This window comes from Lissotriton vulgaris, chromosome 11 (assembly GCF_964263255.1).
Source record: "Lissotriton vulgaris chromosome 11, aLisVul1.2, whole genome shotgun sequence".
NCBI classification, from domain to species: domain Eukaryota; kingdom Metazoa; phylum Chordata; class Amphibia; order Caudata; family Salamandridae; genus Lissotriton; species Lissotriton vulgaris.
The window spans coordinates 268,551,949-268,571,756 of NC_141699.1; the positions used below are offsets into that span (position 1 = coordinate 268,551,949).

A 19,808-nucleotide genomic window follows, 5' to 3' on the forward strand; every position below is an offset into this window, starting at 1 on the left:
AATAATTGGTGAGCATGTGCTATACAGCAACCATGCAACATTACATTTCATGCATGCACACACCATTATACACTGTGTGCTTCTTGGAAGTACATTTTCTATATGGTTTATCTCACGCTAGGCTTAGCGTGGGATATGTTAAGAATGTAAATAAGACCGTTAATTGATTCAAGCATTATGATAAATCGAGATCAGACTTACCTCATCTTGCCTTCATGTCTTACTTTCAACATTGGCAATGATCCAGCCTGAACCCAGCTGGCTTCTCTGCACAGGAGCGGTTGTTAAAAAAAAAATCATTCAGCATTTCATCTTATTCACAATATCATTGGTGGCATCCTAAGAAAAAACAAAAGAAGAGAGGAGAATAAACTCTGAAGAAGTGGTTAATTGGTTTGTTTTTTTGTAAATGTGCTGGGGCTAGCGTCAGGAGGCAGCTTGCACTAGCCCTTTTCTCCTGTTAGCACTGCTTAAAAAAGAACTAACTAGTAACCAAGTAAGAGGATGTGGCGTAATAACATAACAGGTGTATTTGTAAAGCGCACGTTCACCCCAGCAACGGGGCATCTTGGCGCTGAAATAACAGATGTATATTGTTATCCAACTCAATGGCACTCATTTTTATCGACCTCAAATGGGTGAAAGGCTGAGTGGACCCGCCGGGATTTGAACCTGTGACCATGAGGTCGAACACAGGCCCCTGCAGTGGATGCATTAGTCCACTGAGCCACCAGTCCCGGCATATGATGGCCAGAGCTGCTGACTTCAGAGCTAGGGAAACTGGTTTGAGTCTCGGCATCGGCTCAACATGCATTGATTCTGGGAAAATCATGTTATCTCCCCATGCCGAACATAAATGAATGTGTCCTTAGGTAGTGCTTGTGAAAAGCACCGGTGTTGATGTGTAAGTGCTGGTGATGAGCACTGGAAACCATTGGCTCAAATTAAGCATTGCTCAGAAGCCGAAACAGAAGTACTGTTAATGTGCGAGTGAGCTCTGTTAACCCAATAAATATATGCATGTTAAGAAGAACTTGACCGAAGAGTAGTGCTGAATAAACATCAAGTGAATTTCCCAAACGCTTTTACAGAGCGCTAACGTGACAAAGTGAAATGTATACACTTGCAGGCATTGAGATACTGTGGCTTGATTTTCTTGATATATAGACATGAGCTTTAATTGATCGTTTCTGACGACAAACATTTCAAATATTAATTGTCTATGATTGACATAATTTTCAACTATTCTGCTTATTTAATATGCACCTTGCTGCTAATGGTTTCACTGTGAAATGCACACAATGACTATACATGGTGCATATCCTTCCATCTGTGATGGGTACACATTAAATTAAATGTTTGTCCGTGGTGTGCACAAAATTGCGGGAGTTTGTACCATATCATGCACATATATCTCACTGGTATTGTAAGCTTTATATAACTAAGGAACAAGCAATTTGATCCCCCACCCAAATGTCTTCAAAGTAAGGACAGCCTCCAATGTAGTGAATCGATGGAAAGAGGATTTTATTTTTGTCATTCACGAAAGCTACTGAAACTGACCAAATAACTACGGGAAAAAAGATCAGATTTTATTGACATGCTTTGGGTTCGGAGGGGCAAGTAGTTTATTGTACTCTGCCAAGAATAATACAAATTGATGGCATGGGAGATCGAGATTAGAGGGCGGCGTGGCTAGCAGCCGATGAGAGCGGACGCAGCCTAGCGAGGCTCCCGACCCTCAGCCCGCTTATCCGCCGTATATCCGGAATTAAACGTGGGATCCCCGTGCATTTCGGGTCGATCCCGCATCTACCGTCTGTGCCTGCACTGATCGAGTGGCGAGCCAGCAGGACACCCACAGCGAGCGCTACTGGCCGCGGAGAGACCAAGGTGACTGAGCACAAAATGGCGGCTTGGAGGCGATCGGAGGATGCGGACTGCCGTCGGCACTGATCTGGAGCCCACTTGGGTGAGGGCTAAGGGCCAGTGAGCGAGGGCGTAAGCCCGTTTGGCACCCCCGACGGATCCGGACCTTGGGGACACCGGTGCAGGACCCGGGCGACCTGGTGGGGCTCCGGCAAAGAGAGCTCCAAAATTTACCCCCCCGCTTAAGGGCCTGCGGCCCCCTGGAGGTGTCGCCCCAGCGCCTGTTGGTGAGGCGGGAGCAGCGCCGCGAATGAGTGAGCAGCGGACCGGAGGACCCGCGACGACTGCGGGGCTCCACTGCGGGACTACCAGGACACTAGAACGCTGACGACCGGCGGTTGCTGGGGGCTCCGATCCTGAGGCCCTATGGCCCTAAGGTGAGGGAACAGCGGAGGAGGCAAGTGGGGGTTGCCCGGGGGCCGACCGGCCAGACTCTGGAGCGGCTGGGGGGGGGACCTGGGCTTCCTCAACGGGGCGCTACCCACCTGGGATCATAACTCTAAGCCCTGGCCCCACGACGATCCGGAGTTGCGCCCTGCTTCGCCCAAAACCATTACACCCGACCCCGGGGCTTCCAGCAAATGAGGGTACGACCCCTGGCTAGATACCCAGCGGAGAACCAGGGAGGAGCTGCGGGGCTTTGAACGGGGGTTCCAGGCCACTTGAGACACTGCCAGCTGGGAGCTCCTACGGCTGGCCATTGTAGCGCCTTGGTGATAGGCGGCAGCGAGGTGCGGCTGCTCCGGTCCCGGAGCGACAACTCGACTCCCCGGCTTTGGGGCCTACTCCCCTCCCCTGCCCGCGGGGGGGGTGTTCGGAGGCCCGGCACAGCAGCCAGTGAGACCAGCGACCGCGGCGCGAAGCTGTCTTGCGGAGAAGTGACCCGAGCAACTGACCGGGGTGCCCGGGCCGGGCGAGGGCAAGGCCCGACCACAGCTGAGTTTCACCACTGGGAAGAGCGGCCACAGCTCCTCTAAAACTCCCTGGGGAAGTGAACGCACCACAGTGGCGGCGGGACCCGCCGGGCGCCGCCATCGGGGGGGTGCTGTCCCCACAATACGAGGGACACTGCCGTCTGGACAGCGACCGCTTCTACCGGGAGGCACGAATTGGCCATCTGCTGAGTGACCTGACTGCAACCGACTGCCCGAGCAGAGCCAGCGGGTACCGCGGAGGCGACATGGGGAAACCGCGAGGATCAAAAGGAGATGGGGGCCCGACCACCGAGGCCTCGGAGGACACCCAGCAGCCCCCTTCGGAGTTGCAGTTGATGCAGGACAGGATCCTCGATGCCATCGCAGCCACGAAGGACAGGTATCGACGGGCCTGGGGCTCCTGAGGGCTGACCATGGGAAACTAGCCGACAGGGTTAAAGAAGCGGAAGACACTCTGAAAGTTATCGCGCCGGGTCATAAGGCAATGGAAGGGAGGCTCATGGACGCCTTAGACCGCATACAGGCGCTGGAGAGACGGGCGGAGGACGCCGAAAATCGCAGTCGGCGGAACAATGTGCGCTTGGTGGGCCTTCCGGAGAAAAAAGAAGGGGTGGACATGGTGGGTTACTTGGACGACTGGCTGAGGACGGTGGTGGCCCCGGAAGTCCCATCCCCCTTCTTCACATTGGAGCGAGCACACCGTGTGCCGGCCAGGCCCCCGAAGCCGGGTCTACCCCCGCGACCAGTGGTTATCAAACTGCTCAACTACAAGGACAGAGACTGGCTGTTGCAGCGAGCGAGAGAGGCGGGTCCCTTCCAAGTAGATAACAGTAAAGTCACGCTGTTCCCAGATTACACCTTTGAAACTCAGAAACAACGTGCCTCGTTCCTGTCCATTAAAAAAGAACTGCGCACGGAGGGGCTGCAGTACTCGCATTTATTCCCGGCCAGGCTCCGGGTGCAAGTGGATGGTAAAGCTTTATTCTTCACGACATCGGCAGAGGCGTGGACCTGGTGGGACTCTTACAAGGCTGGGACGGATGGGGCCCGCTTCAGAGCTGAAGAGGAGCTCCAACAGCGCCCAGTGCGACAACCTAAGAGGCTCCGGAAACGTGGACAATACTCGAAAAAACCGACAGCATCTCAGACAGGGGAGGAACGGAAGGCGGCGTTGCAAGCGGTGATGGAGGTTTCTGGAATAGCATCGGCGCCGCTGGAGGAGGAACAGGCCTCGGAGGACTTAAGAACGGGCTCGGAAACTGAACTATCGGATGTGGACAGCACGAGGGGTACGAAGGTCACGCCACAGACCGCGGAGGAAGTCTTTGGCAGCTGAAATTGAGCCATGGGGGACTAGCTGCGACAGGTTAGCTATTATGGCTCGCACGAACACTTGAGCAGGCAGCCGTGAGACTGGATTAATGTGAGTCTGGATGCATATTGAGGGGCGGGGGGGGGGGAACAGGGAAGGCAACTACACACAGCGAAGCTACTGCTAGTGCTACTGCGGATTAAGACGTTTTGAGAGCACGTTGCTCACTTGTTTGGATGGGGGTAACTCTTTCGCAGTTAGGTCCTGTTCTGGGGGGGGGGGGGGCGGAGAAGTTGGGGTGTCTCAGAGCCTGATGTGGGCGGGGGGGGGGGGGGGGACTGAGCTGGGGGGAACGGAGCTCAGAGAGGGATGGGAGTAGGGTTGTTGGGGGTCGGTGAGGCTGGTGTCCTGCCTAGCGTCTGGTCATTACTGGAAATGGACCTCGTCCGACTCACACTGGCTTGGATGAACGAAGTTCCACTGGTCCCGACGTGGCGGCTTCGTCCGGATACGTTGGATGATCCGCCGTTCAGCGAAGCGTTAGAAGACAGAATCTCCCAATACCTTGCGGAGAATGAGGGGACTGCCTCCTCCAGGGCCACGGAATGGGATGCGCTCAAGGTCGTGGTGAGGGGGCACTGTATAGGGAAATTTGCGGGTGCACGGCGGACTCTAGTGGACGATTTGGACAAGGACCAACGCAAATTGAGAGAAGCAGAGAAAAAACTACCCAATCACCCCGAACTGCAGGACAGGGTATGCGCAGCAAGAGAAGCAGTGGCAGTGGAGGTGGAGCGCCTCCGTAGTTTCGATTATAAGACATACTTGACTAAAGCACTCGCTGAGGGAGATAAAACAGGGACGCTCCTAGCCTGGCTGGCCAACCCCAGTAGGGGCACTACCCCGATACTGTCCCTGAAAGGTGCGGATGGCGCTACCTACAACACCCAGCCGGACATATTGAATTGCTTTAGAGCATATTATGAACGGCTGTACAGGAAGGGCCCGGAGGATCGGAACGGGGCGATAGAGGCCTTGTTATCCGAGGTCCAGCTGCCACACCTAGAGCAGAAACAAGCTGAGGCCATCGGGGCCCGATTGACTTAGCGGAAATTAGAGGGGCCATAAAGAAAATGGCGCGCAATAAAACACCAGGAATGGACGGACTGCCCGTCGAGTTTTATAGAAAATACATAGATATCCTAGCCCCAAGACTCCAAATAATATATAATGAAGCCAAGGAGAAAGGAGAGTTGCCCCACTCGATGCGCGAGGCGACCATGATTCCCTTGATAAAACCAGGTAGAGACAGCACAGATCCGGCTTCGTACCGACCGTTGTCGATGCTGACGACAGACTATAAAATTTTGAGCACTATCCTAGCCACTAGGCTGGTAGCCCATATGCAGGGTCTGATCCACAAGGACCAGTTGGGCTTCATCCCTACTAGAAACACGTCACACAACATTTGCAGGCTGCTTAGGCTAGTGGCGGATCCCCCGCCGACCGCAAGAGCCCCTACGGTGATGGCGATCGACATAGAGAAGGCTTTTGATAGCCTGGAGTGGGGTTACTTGTACATGGTGATGCACAGTTTTGGCCTAGGCGACGGTTACGTGCGATGGACGAGGGTGCTCTATGCGTCGGCAGGCGCTAGGGTGCGAGGGGGGGCTTTGATATCGGATCGGTATGAGGTGCATAGGGGAACTAGACAAGGGTGTGCACTTTCTCCCCTGGTGTTTGCCCTCGCGATGGAGCCGTTAGCGACACTGGCTAGAAGAGGGGACTCTTACCGCGGGTTGGAGGGGCCCACCACTATATATCATTGTACGCGGACGACCTCCTGCTGTTCTTGGATAATGCCGAAGAGGCAGTGGAGGGTGCGGAGGACCTGCTGGCGCGATTCGGGAATATCTCTGGCCTAAAAGTGACTTGGGCGAAGACTTGCCTCTTCCCTCTCCGGAAAGCGGAACGGTGCCCCTTGGCCCGCCCCGAGCTATGCTGGGAGCCGAACTGTTTACCCTATCTCGGGGTGTATATCTACCACGAGCCCGCAGACCTATTGGATGGCAATATAGGCCGCTGTATCCGAGCGTTGCAGGGCAACATGGCCTTTTGGGCCACCCTCCCTTTGTCCATGACAGGCCGGGTATCCCTGCTTAAAATGATTGCCCTGCCACGATTATTGTACTTTTTTAGGACCCTTCCTGTATGGATACCGGGAGACATCTTCAAACGCCTAAAATCCCAGATAGTGTCCTTCCTGTGGGGAGCTGGCAGGCGGAGAATAGCATTGGCGACCCTGACCCGCCCGAAGAACGAGGGAGGACTCGCGGTCCCTGACTTCGAGCTCTATTACCTGGCTGCCCAGCTACAATTTTTCACGCAGGAGGTGGCAAGAGTGTATCGGGGTCCGGAACAAGAGAGGGACATTGGCACCCTCCACCATGTGCTGGCGTATATCACCTTACAACAGAAGCTAACACTCAGAGGGCTGTCCCATGAAGAACGGACGCTGAAACTATGCTGGAACCGCATGCAAAAACGAGCTGGTCCTGAGCACCCGTATGCGCCCGAAATCCCAATAGGTATGATCACAGCGCTACCACATGGCGGAGACTGGTCGAACCTCCAATTTTGGGAGGAGGCTGGCCTGCAGATGGTGGGCGACCTCTATACCGACTGGGTACTCACACCGTACCAGACCCTACAGGAGCAATACGATCTCCCAAGAGGGGACTATTTACTGCACGCAGCCGTGGTAAGGACAATACAGGCACATTGGGGGGAGGGACTGATTGAACCCACAACGTCGCCGACGTGCCAATACACGATGATGGCAGCAGTGACGGTCAAGGCGGTTACGTGTCTGCACTCCAGATTGCACACAGAGAATCTGCAGCCTCTTACGCGACTCAAAACCCAGTGGGAGGCAGACCTACAGAGAGGAATCCCAGATACAACGTGGTCCCAATTAGTTCAGAGAACCAGGAAGGGCACCAGAAACGCCCGCTTCCAATTGATACATCTTTACATTCTCCATAGGGCCTACCTTACCCCGAATAAAATAGCGCAATACTTTGGCGCAGAGGACGCAGCATGCCCCAGATGTGCGCTACTAGGTGCGGATTTACTACACATGCTGAGGAGCTGTCCACATTTGCAGGACTACTGGAGGGAAGTGGGAGACACCCTGAACGAGGTAACAGACAGGGAACTGCAATATGACAGTGCGGTTGCACTCTTACACTGGTTTCCGCACACACGCAAAAACAAACTATCAAGCAAATTCATAGACATGAGCCTACTTATTGCGAAAAGGGAACTCACCAGGGGGTGGAAATCAAAGGCAGCGCCGACACACCGGAAATGGCTGAACGAATTTCAGAAATGGGCTGCGGCAGAGAGCACAATTAGGTACCAACTAGCCCGGCGTAGGTCGGATGAGAAAGCTCAGGAAACAGCGCTAGCGTGGGAAATCCTGGTCCAGGCTCTCAGGGATAGTGCAGTGGAGAGTGAGGAGGAGGGGGAAGCTGTGGACCCAGGGGCCCCAGGGGAGGCGGTTCTAATCCTAGCACCTACCCCGGACGCACACACCCAATGATCAACTCCAGACTCCTGAGACTACCAACATAATTCAGTGTACTGATACCGGACGCAGGCGTAGGACACCGGAGGGGGGGGGGGGGGGGGGGGGGGGGAGGGGGGGCGGGGGAGAAGCATCCCAGCGGTAACAGAGGTCGCAGCAAACATATGCCGGATGCTGGGGGGGGTATGTTGATAACAGTTAAAAGCAGAAAGCGGTTGACCACTAGGCACGACTGCACTTAGTGGTGGAGAGGATGCACTCAATGTGAAAGACGCCACCCGGCCTCCGGGATGCGGGTTATAAGGCTGTGTATGTGTTAACCAGGAGGAGCGAAGGAATCTAAGGTCCCGCACAAACCTACTTGCAAATTTATTGTATTACTTGCATTGAACTCTGCAATAAAAATTGTTTTACAAAAAAATGGGAGATCGAGATTAATTTTAAGAATCTATGTTAAGAATGGAAACAAGATTTAAACTTAATGTTAGCGTAGTTTTACATTGCTATACGTTTTATACCAGAGCGTCTTTTGTCGAATTTCTAACAGCATTGAGGGTTTTATCTAGATCTTGTAACTTTGGAACAATGGAACTATGGAGGATTACATGAAAATGGATCAGATTAATGTACATATTAGAAGCAAGGAAATACAGAAACAATGATGAGTGTTAGGCAGGCCCGGTTCTAGAGGGTGGGCCAGGTGGCCTGTTCCACCCAAGGAAGAGCTTTGGCCCACCCAAAGCAATTCAGAGCTGAAAACCCGGTGTTTCTTTTTGTCCACTAATGCTTCACAGGGGCTTGAAGCTCTGCTTAATCGCTTGATCTTAATAATTCACATTGCCCCCCTCTTGCTTTAACTTACTGCAATCCATCCTGACATCCTTCCTGTGGATCGGGGTCCATTCAAGGGTGGCATTCAGTAAATGAGTACAAACACCTTTTAATGGGGGTTGGGCATTCCTGAAATTAAATTATTTTGGGGAGCCCAAATGATTACCGTTAATGATTGACTATCAGGATGATCCGTCCTAGATTGGAATTTTACTTTTAGAACAAAGTGGTTTATTGATACAATTGTATAGTAGAATACCAGCTGTTTTCTTACTGTTATTCACAAAACTATCAAAGCATGTTATAATGCAGTAAAGTGGCCGACCTTGGGGAGAAGCGTAACTAGGTTTCAATCCTGGGACAAAATTCTGAACTGGGGAATGCCCGGCTCGCCACTTATATGCTCGATTGTTGGTTTGAAATTGGCACATCTGAACTGGGGAATGCCCAGATCTCCAATCATATGCTTGATTGTTGGTTTGTTATTTGCACTGATGACTGCCATGTTTGTACAGTGCTGTTAGCTGTATGTAAAAAAATACGAAACGCAATAAAATAGAATTCTATAAAGATTGTCCTTATCCTATCAACTATGAAAATATGATTAAAAGTTCACTTACATTTTTTTAACCACATGTACATCCCACGATTGTATCTGAAGTTTAGTAAACGTTATTCAAATATTTCAAAAGATTAGCCAGAAATGGAGTTTTGAATTCACCTTACATTCACTGATAAAAGACAAGTTAAAACCTGAGTTATGGTACTGGCTCAAAAGTGGAAAATTGCTGATATTCGCCAGTGATGGTTACCCAATATACAAAACACATAGAACATGCCGCCTGCAATGTTGTTCTCTTAGATTGCTCTTCTTTGTTTTTTGATCTCTTGGCAAATTGGTGTTTTGAGTTTCCAGCATGACGGACAATATGAGTTATAGTGTGTATTGTGTGCCAAGCGATCCATAACTGGCAGATTTCATTGGTCTTTTGCAATTAAGCTGCAACCATAACTGTTTTTTTCAGTTAACATGTGCCTAGAAATAAGGTCAATAATAGCAAGCAGTTTATTGGATAGGGGTGTGTAAAATAGTTTCAGGGCTTAGTGCATTACATTCCTAAACGTCAAAGTGTAGCAAAGTGCTTAGCTGCCAAAGTTACTTAAAACTAAAAAAACAGCAAAAGGACCCATCTGTGGCGGCAGGAACGGTACTACTGCTGTATAGGACCATGAACATGCTGCACTCCTTCTACATCTTACAGTCCAGGGAAGCACCTCCCACCCCTTCTTTACCAACCGTAATGCAGGAATTCTTGCAACAGGGAATTCAAAGTATGTAGCTTATTGGTTCGTGGTTACTGTGTTAATGTGTAAATATTGGACATAAGTCCACACCAAACATATAACCAAACCACTTTTGTTGAATTTTGTGACCACTGCCATTTCATGGCCCTCCTAGATCAAAAAACCTCGAACCCCACTTTATTTTAAGAGAACCTAGCTTATAAGATATTTTAGCCGTGGTTAAAGCCATCGAGCATTCTGAGCAGAAGATGCTTTAAGTCAATGAAGATAAAAGTGGATATAGGGAACATAAATATGTAGCGTTAATGAGGTTCACAACCACATACAATATAAAATATTTGTCTGCCATCGAAAAAGAATTTAAAGCATGTCGAATGATCGGGAAATTTGCAAAAAACAAAGAATAGTAAAATGAGGAAAGCGGCATTATTAGGAGGGGACTGGGAATGTTGTGATTTTGACGGCGAAAAGGGAGTAGTTTTGGCTGAAAAAGATGGAGGGAAGAAAAGGCATGTGGATAACAAAATTGTTTTCCTCCAAAGTGTCATGTGGCGATTTGAGGTAGGATTGTAAAATTGCTTGCTGAGTTTGGGTCTCCTTGATCTATCATTACCAAGTAGCTATTTAAAGAAATAGTTTGATATTATTCATGAAGATTATCTTAAATCATCAGACGTCATAGCAGAAGCATTTGATGGGAGCAAGATTAACAAGGCGATTTGCTAGGATAAAAGTAGAACTGAAAGAAAAGAGTGCAGGTATACATTTATACGTGGCAGCCAAAGGAGTTAATGTACTGGATGGAAGGATGTATGAAAGTTGGGAATCATATTAGATCCGAGGAGTAAAGAATAAGTGCTTGTGGTTAGAGAGTCAGAGAGTAGTTAAAACACTTACATTTTCAGCACTTTTTGCACTAAACCAATTCATAAGGATGCCATTTGGTTTAACCTTTCCGCCCTCAGTATTTCAAAGAACTATGTTTCACACAGTCAAGGACATTGAGGTATATGTAAGATATTTTCAGGACAACATACTTATTTACTCTCCCTCTGAAGATGGACATTTGAAGGAGGTATGTCAGTGTCTAAAAAGTCAAAGTCTGACATCGAAGAGTCAAAAATGCAAATTGTTTCAAAGGGAGGTCGAAAAAATAACACATATGGGGTGTGGCTTGGTGCGTACAAAAATGGCCGCTTGCTACAGAGGGTCAGCCGTATCACTTTGTTAAAGCTCCTAAATATCTGTCCCATGTATCCATTACAAGCCCTAGTGGGGTCCGGGTGTACCCACATGGTGCTTAGGTGCGAGAAATGCCCATTGACATCTGCCTGGCCAAGAATGAAGAGACTGGCGGAAAAGGCCTGCTATAGGTTTAGGATCCCCAGTCTGGAGTTCCAAAGCGGGTCAACAAACAACAAGAGCTGGGGGCAGAGCTTGCGTTGCCGCGCTGCAGGAGAGCGCATAGGCTGGCTGGTGCTGCGCAACTCTGATGGTCAAAGAGCTGTGGCTGTGACCTACCCATAATAAGATGAGAATCCAGCAGCAGGTCAAAAAGCGACCTTAACGAGAAGCAGGCGCACTCCAAGACTGGTGACATCAAGGCGGTGAGGGCCGTAGACAGGAGGGAGAGGTGATGCACCTGAGGCTTTGGAAAGGGAAGGTGCCGATCGGGAGAAAGGACAAGAGTCGAGTGCAGCCCTGGTTGGTGCTAGAGAAGCAGGAGGTCGGAATAGGGGTGGGGGGAAGAAACTTCACCCCACTCTCCACCTACACCCCTCTGACATAGAGACAGCCTCTCAAAAGGGTTTCCCCCCCACCCCGGCATCTTCGACCCCTGGATTTCGTATGCAACGCCACACAGGCGGTGGCTTGCGGAGGGCGCAACAAGGTTTTGTAGGCCTGTGGTCCAGGAGGAACACTGAGGAGGCAGTGCATGTCTCTCTAGGGCGGCAATATAGTCAAACTTTACTACAGTATGCCGCAGCAGCAACGGCAAAGGAACTAGCTTGTGGTGGAGTAGCCACTTGCCCAGCGGGGGAGGCTGCTCAACAGGGTAATCCAAAAGACAGGCCTGCAAAGGGAAGGATTGGATTGGAGCAGCCTGCTGCTGGGTCGGGACATACCTGGACTAACACAAGAAGGCAGTGGGAGGGAAATCATTCCTGTACATAGGTATGGGCTCGGACACGGGGCTTACCGGGACGCCAGGACCTCTATGATGACTGGAGGGAGGGGCCCGGTGGCTCCCAGCAAACTAAACTCGACAAATACAACTGGCCTTCAGGGCCGACACCTGGCTCAGACATGATGATGGCGAGTTAGTCTTCCGAGGATGCAGCCACCGGGGTGGCCACTGAACTTACAGTAAAAGATGTCATGATGGCTATCTAGATCAGGACAGATCTGGCTGAGAGAATCGACGGACTACGGAGGTCTCCCTGTTGAGAGCTGACCTGCGGAATATGGGTGCTGGTGTAAAGGACATGGAGGGGGATCACAAATAGATAAAAAAGGTCTGAAGAAGAAGCTCAGTGAGCGGACTATTGCAGTCAGGACTTTGGAGGCCAGGCTGGAGGTTCAGATGGGGAGCTCCTGACACAATAATGTACGCATAATCAGGATTTCAGAAAAAGCAGAGGGGCCGGCAATGGACCTATTTGAGGAGGACCTGGTAACTACGATGCTTCAGCCAAGGGGACTATCAAAATATTTCTCAGTGGAGCGAGCCCATTGAGTCGCTGGCACTCCACCGAGATTAGGGGCCCGACGCGCCCCATTATCGTGAGAATGTTTAACTATTGTGACCGGGAGGTGATCCTCCAGGCTGCCCGGAGTGCACCATCACTCAAGTACAAGAACATCACTTCTTCCCCCTTTTTACCATTAAGGTGCAACAGAAGTGTCGGAGTTTACTGGAGGTAAAATAGGCCCTTCGAGTAAAGTATATCAAATATTCCATGCTATTCCCCGCAACAGTCAGAATAGCAGCCGACAGCAAGATCTGCCGTTTTTCCACTCTGGAGGAGGCATGGGTTGGCTCGATGGATGGAGGACAGTCGGGTCAAACTCACAGGAACACTGCAATAACGGACTGGGATGGAGACAGTCCCGTCTAAGGACATGCAGAAGAACCCCTGATTACTACACAACAGTCCGTGCCCAGAAGGGAATAATAGTCCGGCTGAAACGCCGTAGGATGAAAAAAGACCGCTGCATTGTCCTGTCTCCAATAAGGAAGCCATGTGGCAGGAGCCCAAGGGACTGGTGGATCTGTAGACTAAGCGATACAAAAGGGATGATGAACGGAGAGTTTGAGCCAATCAAACACTCACCCCCAGTCAACTGATCTGGGTTTAATCCATCACTATTCTTTAGCTCACTCAGCCACCCCAGTTCAGACATGGCCATATGCAAATCAGTCTGACCCTGTGCCGCATGGGAACAGTCCAGCCCGAACTGCCAAGCCATGTCTTCCCTGGACCGGAAACAAGCATCCTGGGACTGGTTTCGGATTCATAATCCTCAGCCAGTCTATTTTGAATCCAGTGGCCAAGTGAGCAAGGGACTCACGTCTGAGCATACCCTGCCAACTTAGGGCGAACAAAGCGATACAAAAGGGGATGATGGACCCTGTAGACTAAACACATTATACAGTTGAGACCTAACTTCACTGTTTCTGGATTTGCATTAGTTGCATGCTAGATCATTGTCTGTGTTAAAGTCCATATCGCACCTATGATTTGCAGAAGGGGGGCTGAGGGGGGACAACCGGTAGATCTACACGCAGCCCAAGCCTACCCGCACACTGTGTAGTTCACATGGGGCGACAGCCACTCTGCGAATTGGGGTGCTGGGTAGTTTTGAACTCCCAGTGCAGGGTCGCAATGGGGAGGGGGGGGGGGGGGAGGAAGAGGGGGAAGTTATGTTTCTGGGGGGTATTTTTATGTTAGATTGGTTCTGAGGCTAAGCAAGATGGTTAAGCTGAGGGATAGGGCACTAGAGATCTCCAGGGCGACATGTGGGGAGTGCACGTACCCAGCGATTTGAAGACGAATGGGCACCGAGCGAATACAGAACAAGTCACCTACAGTTAGTGGGACAGACGCCCCAGACGTGCCACTGAAGAGCGCACAGACAGACACCGCTCTGAAAATAATGACGTGGAACATTAATAGACTAGGCCATAAGATAAAACTTACAATTATGCTCCAATATCTACGAAGACATGCCCCAGACACAGTTTTGCTACAGGTGACAAACCTCAAGGGTAATACTTGCAAAAGACTATATAGACACTGCTATAAACTCCTTGCACGTACAGGATACACGTCGGGTTCCAGAGGAGTAGGGATACTGATTAGGACTGCACTTCCTTTTATACCTGGGTGGATTTGGCATGACCAGATACGTGGCCTTAACTGGGAATTTGGAGATCAGGGTCCTAAACATATGCTCAGTGTACGTACCACCAAGGCTAAAGGCAGTCATTCTGCCTCTGCTGAGTGCACTATTACTAGACATTCCGACAGGTACATTGATTATTGGAGGAGACATGAAAGCCACAATAGACCCAGTAAAGGGATAGGGTGTCGACTTCGAACAGGGGACCAGGAACGGAACCACTGAGAACCTTTACAGAAGCTCTCGGATAGGTGGATCTATGGAGGGAACACAACCCAGGAACCAGACAGTATAAAGTCTATTTGGCAAATGCACTGGGGTTACATCCGCCTGGACTACCTGATGGCGCATCATACTGATATACATAGAGCTGTGCGCTATATAAGCTCAAATACATACAATACATACATACATACATACATTCAGGGGCGCTACCCACATGGCAAGGGGGATATCAGACCACTCGCCCATGGAGGTACTCATACAGGGGCCTACTGTATGTACTACATTGCCACCCCGGCAGATGGGTCCGAGATAAATTGAGGGAACGGACAGAACAGTTGTTGGCACGGTAGAATTGGCACGTGCACTGTGGGAAACATACAAGACAGTCATGCGAGGGTATGTCCAGGCCATAGTTGGGGGGAGGAGGAAGGAGAGAGACTCCACTATGAAACCCTAGTAAAAAATCTCGAGGCTCGAAATGAGGGCTGCTGAGACTGGAGTATTTGACGCCCTAGTCCGACAACATATACAGGTTAAATAAAAAGAAATTAAAGATATAGCGGAGGAGACAGCCAGGGCTCAGGCCAAGGTGACCCAGAGACTATTGTATAACGTAGGGGAAAAGGCTAATAAACTGCTGGACTCGTTGGACAAGAAAGATAAAGAAACTGTGTGATGGATGACCAGACCTCGAAGTGGATGATGAGTATGACAGTAGAAGAAATAGCTGCAGCATTCGCAGATCACTACAAACAACTATATAGGTCAACCTCCAATCGAACTGAGTCGGACTGTGTAGAGCTCCTTAGGGAAGCCCGCTTCACCAGATTATCGCAGGTAGAGAAAGAGGAGTTAGATAAGGACTTGACAGTTGAGGACATGGGCAGGCATTAGGGAACTCCAGTCAGGCAAGGAAACAATGGCATACCGGTTGAGCTATACAAAGGGGCATCGGCGGTGGCCTACACATGCTTAACATGTTTCAGGAGGCACTACAACAGGGTAGCCTTACTGAGTACCAAAGGCTGACCACTATAGTAGTCATTCCGAAAAAGGGCAAACCTCCTGATTAGTGTGGGTCATACAGCCCAATTTGACTATTAAATGTTGAGATGAAGTTGGGGGAGGCAGGGTTGGGGGGGAGGGGGGGAGGCGCGACGGATTTTGCGAGCTGCAAGATGGCCGCTTGAGCGCTTGGCTCCGAGCAACCACAGAACAATCCTACAATTATCCTGGTTCTGCTGGACATACCAGTCTGTAAACACCACAGCGCAGTGATCCGAATATACAGGCAACGCGAAGATCTGCTCCGGAGGCCTCTGCGCAGCTGCTGCAGCGAGCGGTGCAAGACGTGCTGTTGCGGCACTTGACCGGAATGAAGACGCCGATCTGGATTGAGGAGAGACTGAGCGTTGGGGTCCCGCTCCTCGCGGCTGGAACACTGTACGTCCCCAGGTTCCTGAGACGCTCCAGCTCAGTGAGCGACTCATGATAATTGATGGTGTTGGGCCCTTTTGGAGCACTGCCTGCGACTCTGCGCCCTCCCCGGCCCTAGGAGGGGTGGATGCCATGCTACTTGGACTCCACCTTTCGGCCCTGCTGAAGCAGTTTGAGGACGCGGTTTGCTGGCGACTACTGACACACCCGCGGCGGTTCTTCAGGAGCGCCCATTGGGAGCAGCTCCCTGCTGGCCTACTAGACCTGGTTTAGTGGACAGATCGCCACAAAAGAATTAGTGGCACGCCCTGAGATCGGCCTTTGACACTCACAGTGGAGAAGTGTGGCTCACCGGTTAGAGGCGGCAGACCCAGAAGCAGAGGTCGGCCTGGGACCAGGGTTCAATTCCCGACGCGGCAGGGTACGAAACCAATGTCAGCGGGCTCGATAAATCTCGCCTCAGTGCCTCTCCAACCATGGGTCCCACGCTGCAACTCTGGGCAATAGCTTGCTTAATCTCCACAACGGCCCCCTTGCTGCCGGGGATGCCTGGCTTCACCTTGGGGATGCCCAATAGGGACCATCTCACAGGGAAAGCCAGGACGGGTTCCCCAGCGGTACACAGCGCCAAGAAACCCCAGGGTGAACGTGCGCTCTACAAATTCATACTAACATAACATGCTGGGATGCGGCCCATCTGAGAGATTGACTGGAAGGGACTGGTAACTTGCCCTGGCTGAGTCCTGCGGGCACAGTGTGCGGTGAGGTCGGGCGGAAAGACTCGACTCAGCAATCACAGACTTGTGAATGACGAGAGGAGGGTGACTGATGGTGCTGCAAGGAAGTTTATAAGCACTGTCTGTGAGTGGGCGCTATGCCTGTGGTGCTTACCGGAACGGCTGTGCTAACTGCGGCCGACGACGGGCAGACGCCATCATAACTCCAGGCGTCTGACACGACGTACCAGGGGTGGTCGCAAGTGGCCTGCAGCGCGAGGCGGTAGGCACTGGGATGACTGCAATCCATTGTGATTGGAACGCGCAGCTGGCACCCCAAGCGCGCACGCAAATAAATCACGCTCTGATAGACCTAGCCTTTGACCTGAGTCGCAGCACCTGATGGCGTAGAGAGACGACCGCAGAGACCAGAATAAATTGCAGGGAGATTGCGCATTGCACTGGCGCACCGACAAGCGAAACTTAAGAACACTGAGCTTTGAGAACCTACGCTGCGGCGCTCTGCCCACGATTGTTCCATGAAGCGCAGGAGACATTTCTATCTCAAGTGGAGATTGGCATTTGGTGCGGAACCCTGCCAGCTGATGCAGGGGAGTATAGAGAGATTCTCTAGCACCTGGCACTGTGTAATTGACGAGACTATACTGCTCAGGAAGAGTACTGTGGTGAAGACCCGGGAGACTGGCCTGACCTAGCTGATGCACAGCGCACCTTAATCTCGCTCACTGTGCTTGCTGCTCTGGTGCTCTTGTAGGCCAGTTTATTTAGCGCTGAACTTGACGAAGACGTGGCTTCCTCTGCCTACAGCCTTGTATTGGGCAAGGCTAGCAGGGACTGGATATGGCGGAGAGCTGCGGTGACCTGGGTCATTGGGATAGTTGCTGTACAACACTGAAGAGCAGATTCGGCTTTCTGTAATCTGACCTGATCCTTACCAAACAACATGGAACAACATGGGCAGAGTCAATCGCACATAACCTAAACTAATGTTTGACCCCAAAAAGTCAAAGGATCGGGACAATACTACTGATGAGAGCGATCCCACCCAAGACATTGCGCCCGTAGAAATGGAAGGGGACATACGCTCTATGCTGGTTCTAATGGAGAAAAATCTACAGGGTAGCATGGTGGGTTTCGGCAACAAAATATACACGCTATTGTATCGGATTGACATGATGTCCAAAAGACTTGACAAGCAAGTGGAGCGCCTTGACATGGCGGAGCGCAAGGTCACTGAGGTGGAGGAGGCACAGACGTCGATGGTGTGACCGTCCTGACGCGTTCAGAAGCGGTCGCTCCCTTCGCCCACAGCCATCACCTGGTATCGTAGTTACGCTCTGAATGGTTTTGCTGATTTATATTTGCTGGCTCCTATATTGCCTAACGGTATAGCGCGTCAACCATTGTAGAACTTTATAAATACTTATAGCGCTTTTAGGGGTTTTAACACTGATCTGAATCGCGCATTTGCAGCTGTAGCGCCATTTGTGTTGCGTTATTTAATGTGCATTGCCTGTATTTTCTAACGATTATAATCGCACTCGCAAGACAGACTGTCCCAGCCATTATTTAACTGTGTGCCCCAGCCTATCTCCACTTTTGTTTCTCGCTGCCATTTTTCCTGTTGTTGTGCCGCAGAGCCCGTCCTCCACAGCCGGCCCCGCCTCCCAGCTGACCCTCCCTCGCCCCTCCCCTCCCACTATCCACATATGACTGATGCATTTGCTCGCGCCATACCCACTGTCCCCCACAAACCGCATTCCTCTCGCATATCATGACGCCGCCACCCTCCTAGCCCTTAACCCCGGACGCACACCTCAATGCTACGAAGCTGCCCCGGGACGTACCCACGGTCCTTTCACTTGCCACTCCTGCAAATTTACCAGCATCAAAACCCATACCACTTCCGCTAACCCCAAACACAGCTCCGACTCGAACTACCTGAAGTGCATCCTGCTGAACACCCGCTCGGTCCACAGACACGCCATCGAACTCTGGGACCTACTTGACACTACATCACCGGACGTCGCCTTCCTTACTGAAACATGGATGAACGCATCATTAACACCCGACATCGCCATAGCCATCCCGAACAACTACAAGATCATCCGAAAAGACCGCACCGTACAAACAGGTGGAGGCATCGCCATCGTCCATAAGAACACCATCAAAATCACGACCAGCTCTGACGATAACCTTACAACCGCCGAACACCTCCACTTCCAGATCCACACCGACTCTAGGACCACACGCAGAGGCACCCTCATCTACAGGCCTCCAGGAACACGTAAACAATTCAGCAAGGACATCACTAACTTCATCAGTCCACATGCCCTCGCCTCCGTGCACTACATTTTACTAGGAGACCTCAACTTCCACCTGGAAAAGAAAAACGACAACAACACCACCACCACCACCCTTCTGGACAATTTGGCCAATCTTGGCCTCAAACAACTTGTTGACACCCCCACCCATGTAGCCGGTCATACACTCGACCCAATCTTCACTTCCAGCAAACACATCTCCTTCGATTGCACCACAGCTCTCCATTGGACAGACCACAGTTGTGTTCACTTCAGCTACAAAACCACCTCAACCCACAACCCATTCCCCGAAGAAAATGGGACAAAATCACCACCGACCAACTCCTCACATCGCTCAACCAAAACCAACCTGCCCTCTCATCGGACCCAAACCAAGCTGCCATCAAATTCAAACAATGGATCACTCACAGCGCTGACGAATAAGCACCCCTGAAAAACCATCACACCAAACAAGACAGCAAAAAGGCCCCCTGGTTCAACGATGACCTTAAGAAATCCAAGAAGCTATGCCGTACTCTCGAGAAAACATGGAGAAAAAACCCAACCACCGACAACATGACCACTTTCAAGGCAGCCACCCGCAAACACCACCAGATGATTCGATCCACCAAGAAATCAGCATTCAAGAATCGACTCGACAACAACGCCCATAACAGCAAGGAACTATTCAACATCGTCAAAGAATTCACCAACCCCACCGCAGCCTCAAACGACATCACTCCCTCCCAAGACCTCTGCGATTCGTTATCCTCCTTCTTCTACAACAAAATTGCCGACATA

General features: G+C 51.0%; 1 protein-coding gene across 11 annotated transcripts in view; it reads right to left on the reverse strand.

Moving 5' to 3' along the window:
- Nucleotides 1–19,808, reverse strand: part of MTMR3 (myotubularin related protein 3) — a 1,591,444-nt gene that overhangs the window by 1,411,986 nt on the left and 159,650 nt on the right. For all 11 annotated transcript variants that reach the window (XM_086943220.1, XM_086943217.1, XM_086943214.1 and 8 more), the window contains one exon: nucleotides 202–339. The gene's annotated coding sequence lies outside the window, so the exon portion shown is untranslated. The remainder of the gene's footprint in view (nucleotides 1–201; nucleotides 340–19,808) is intronic.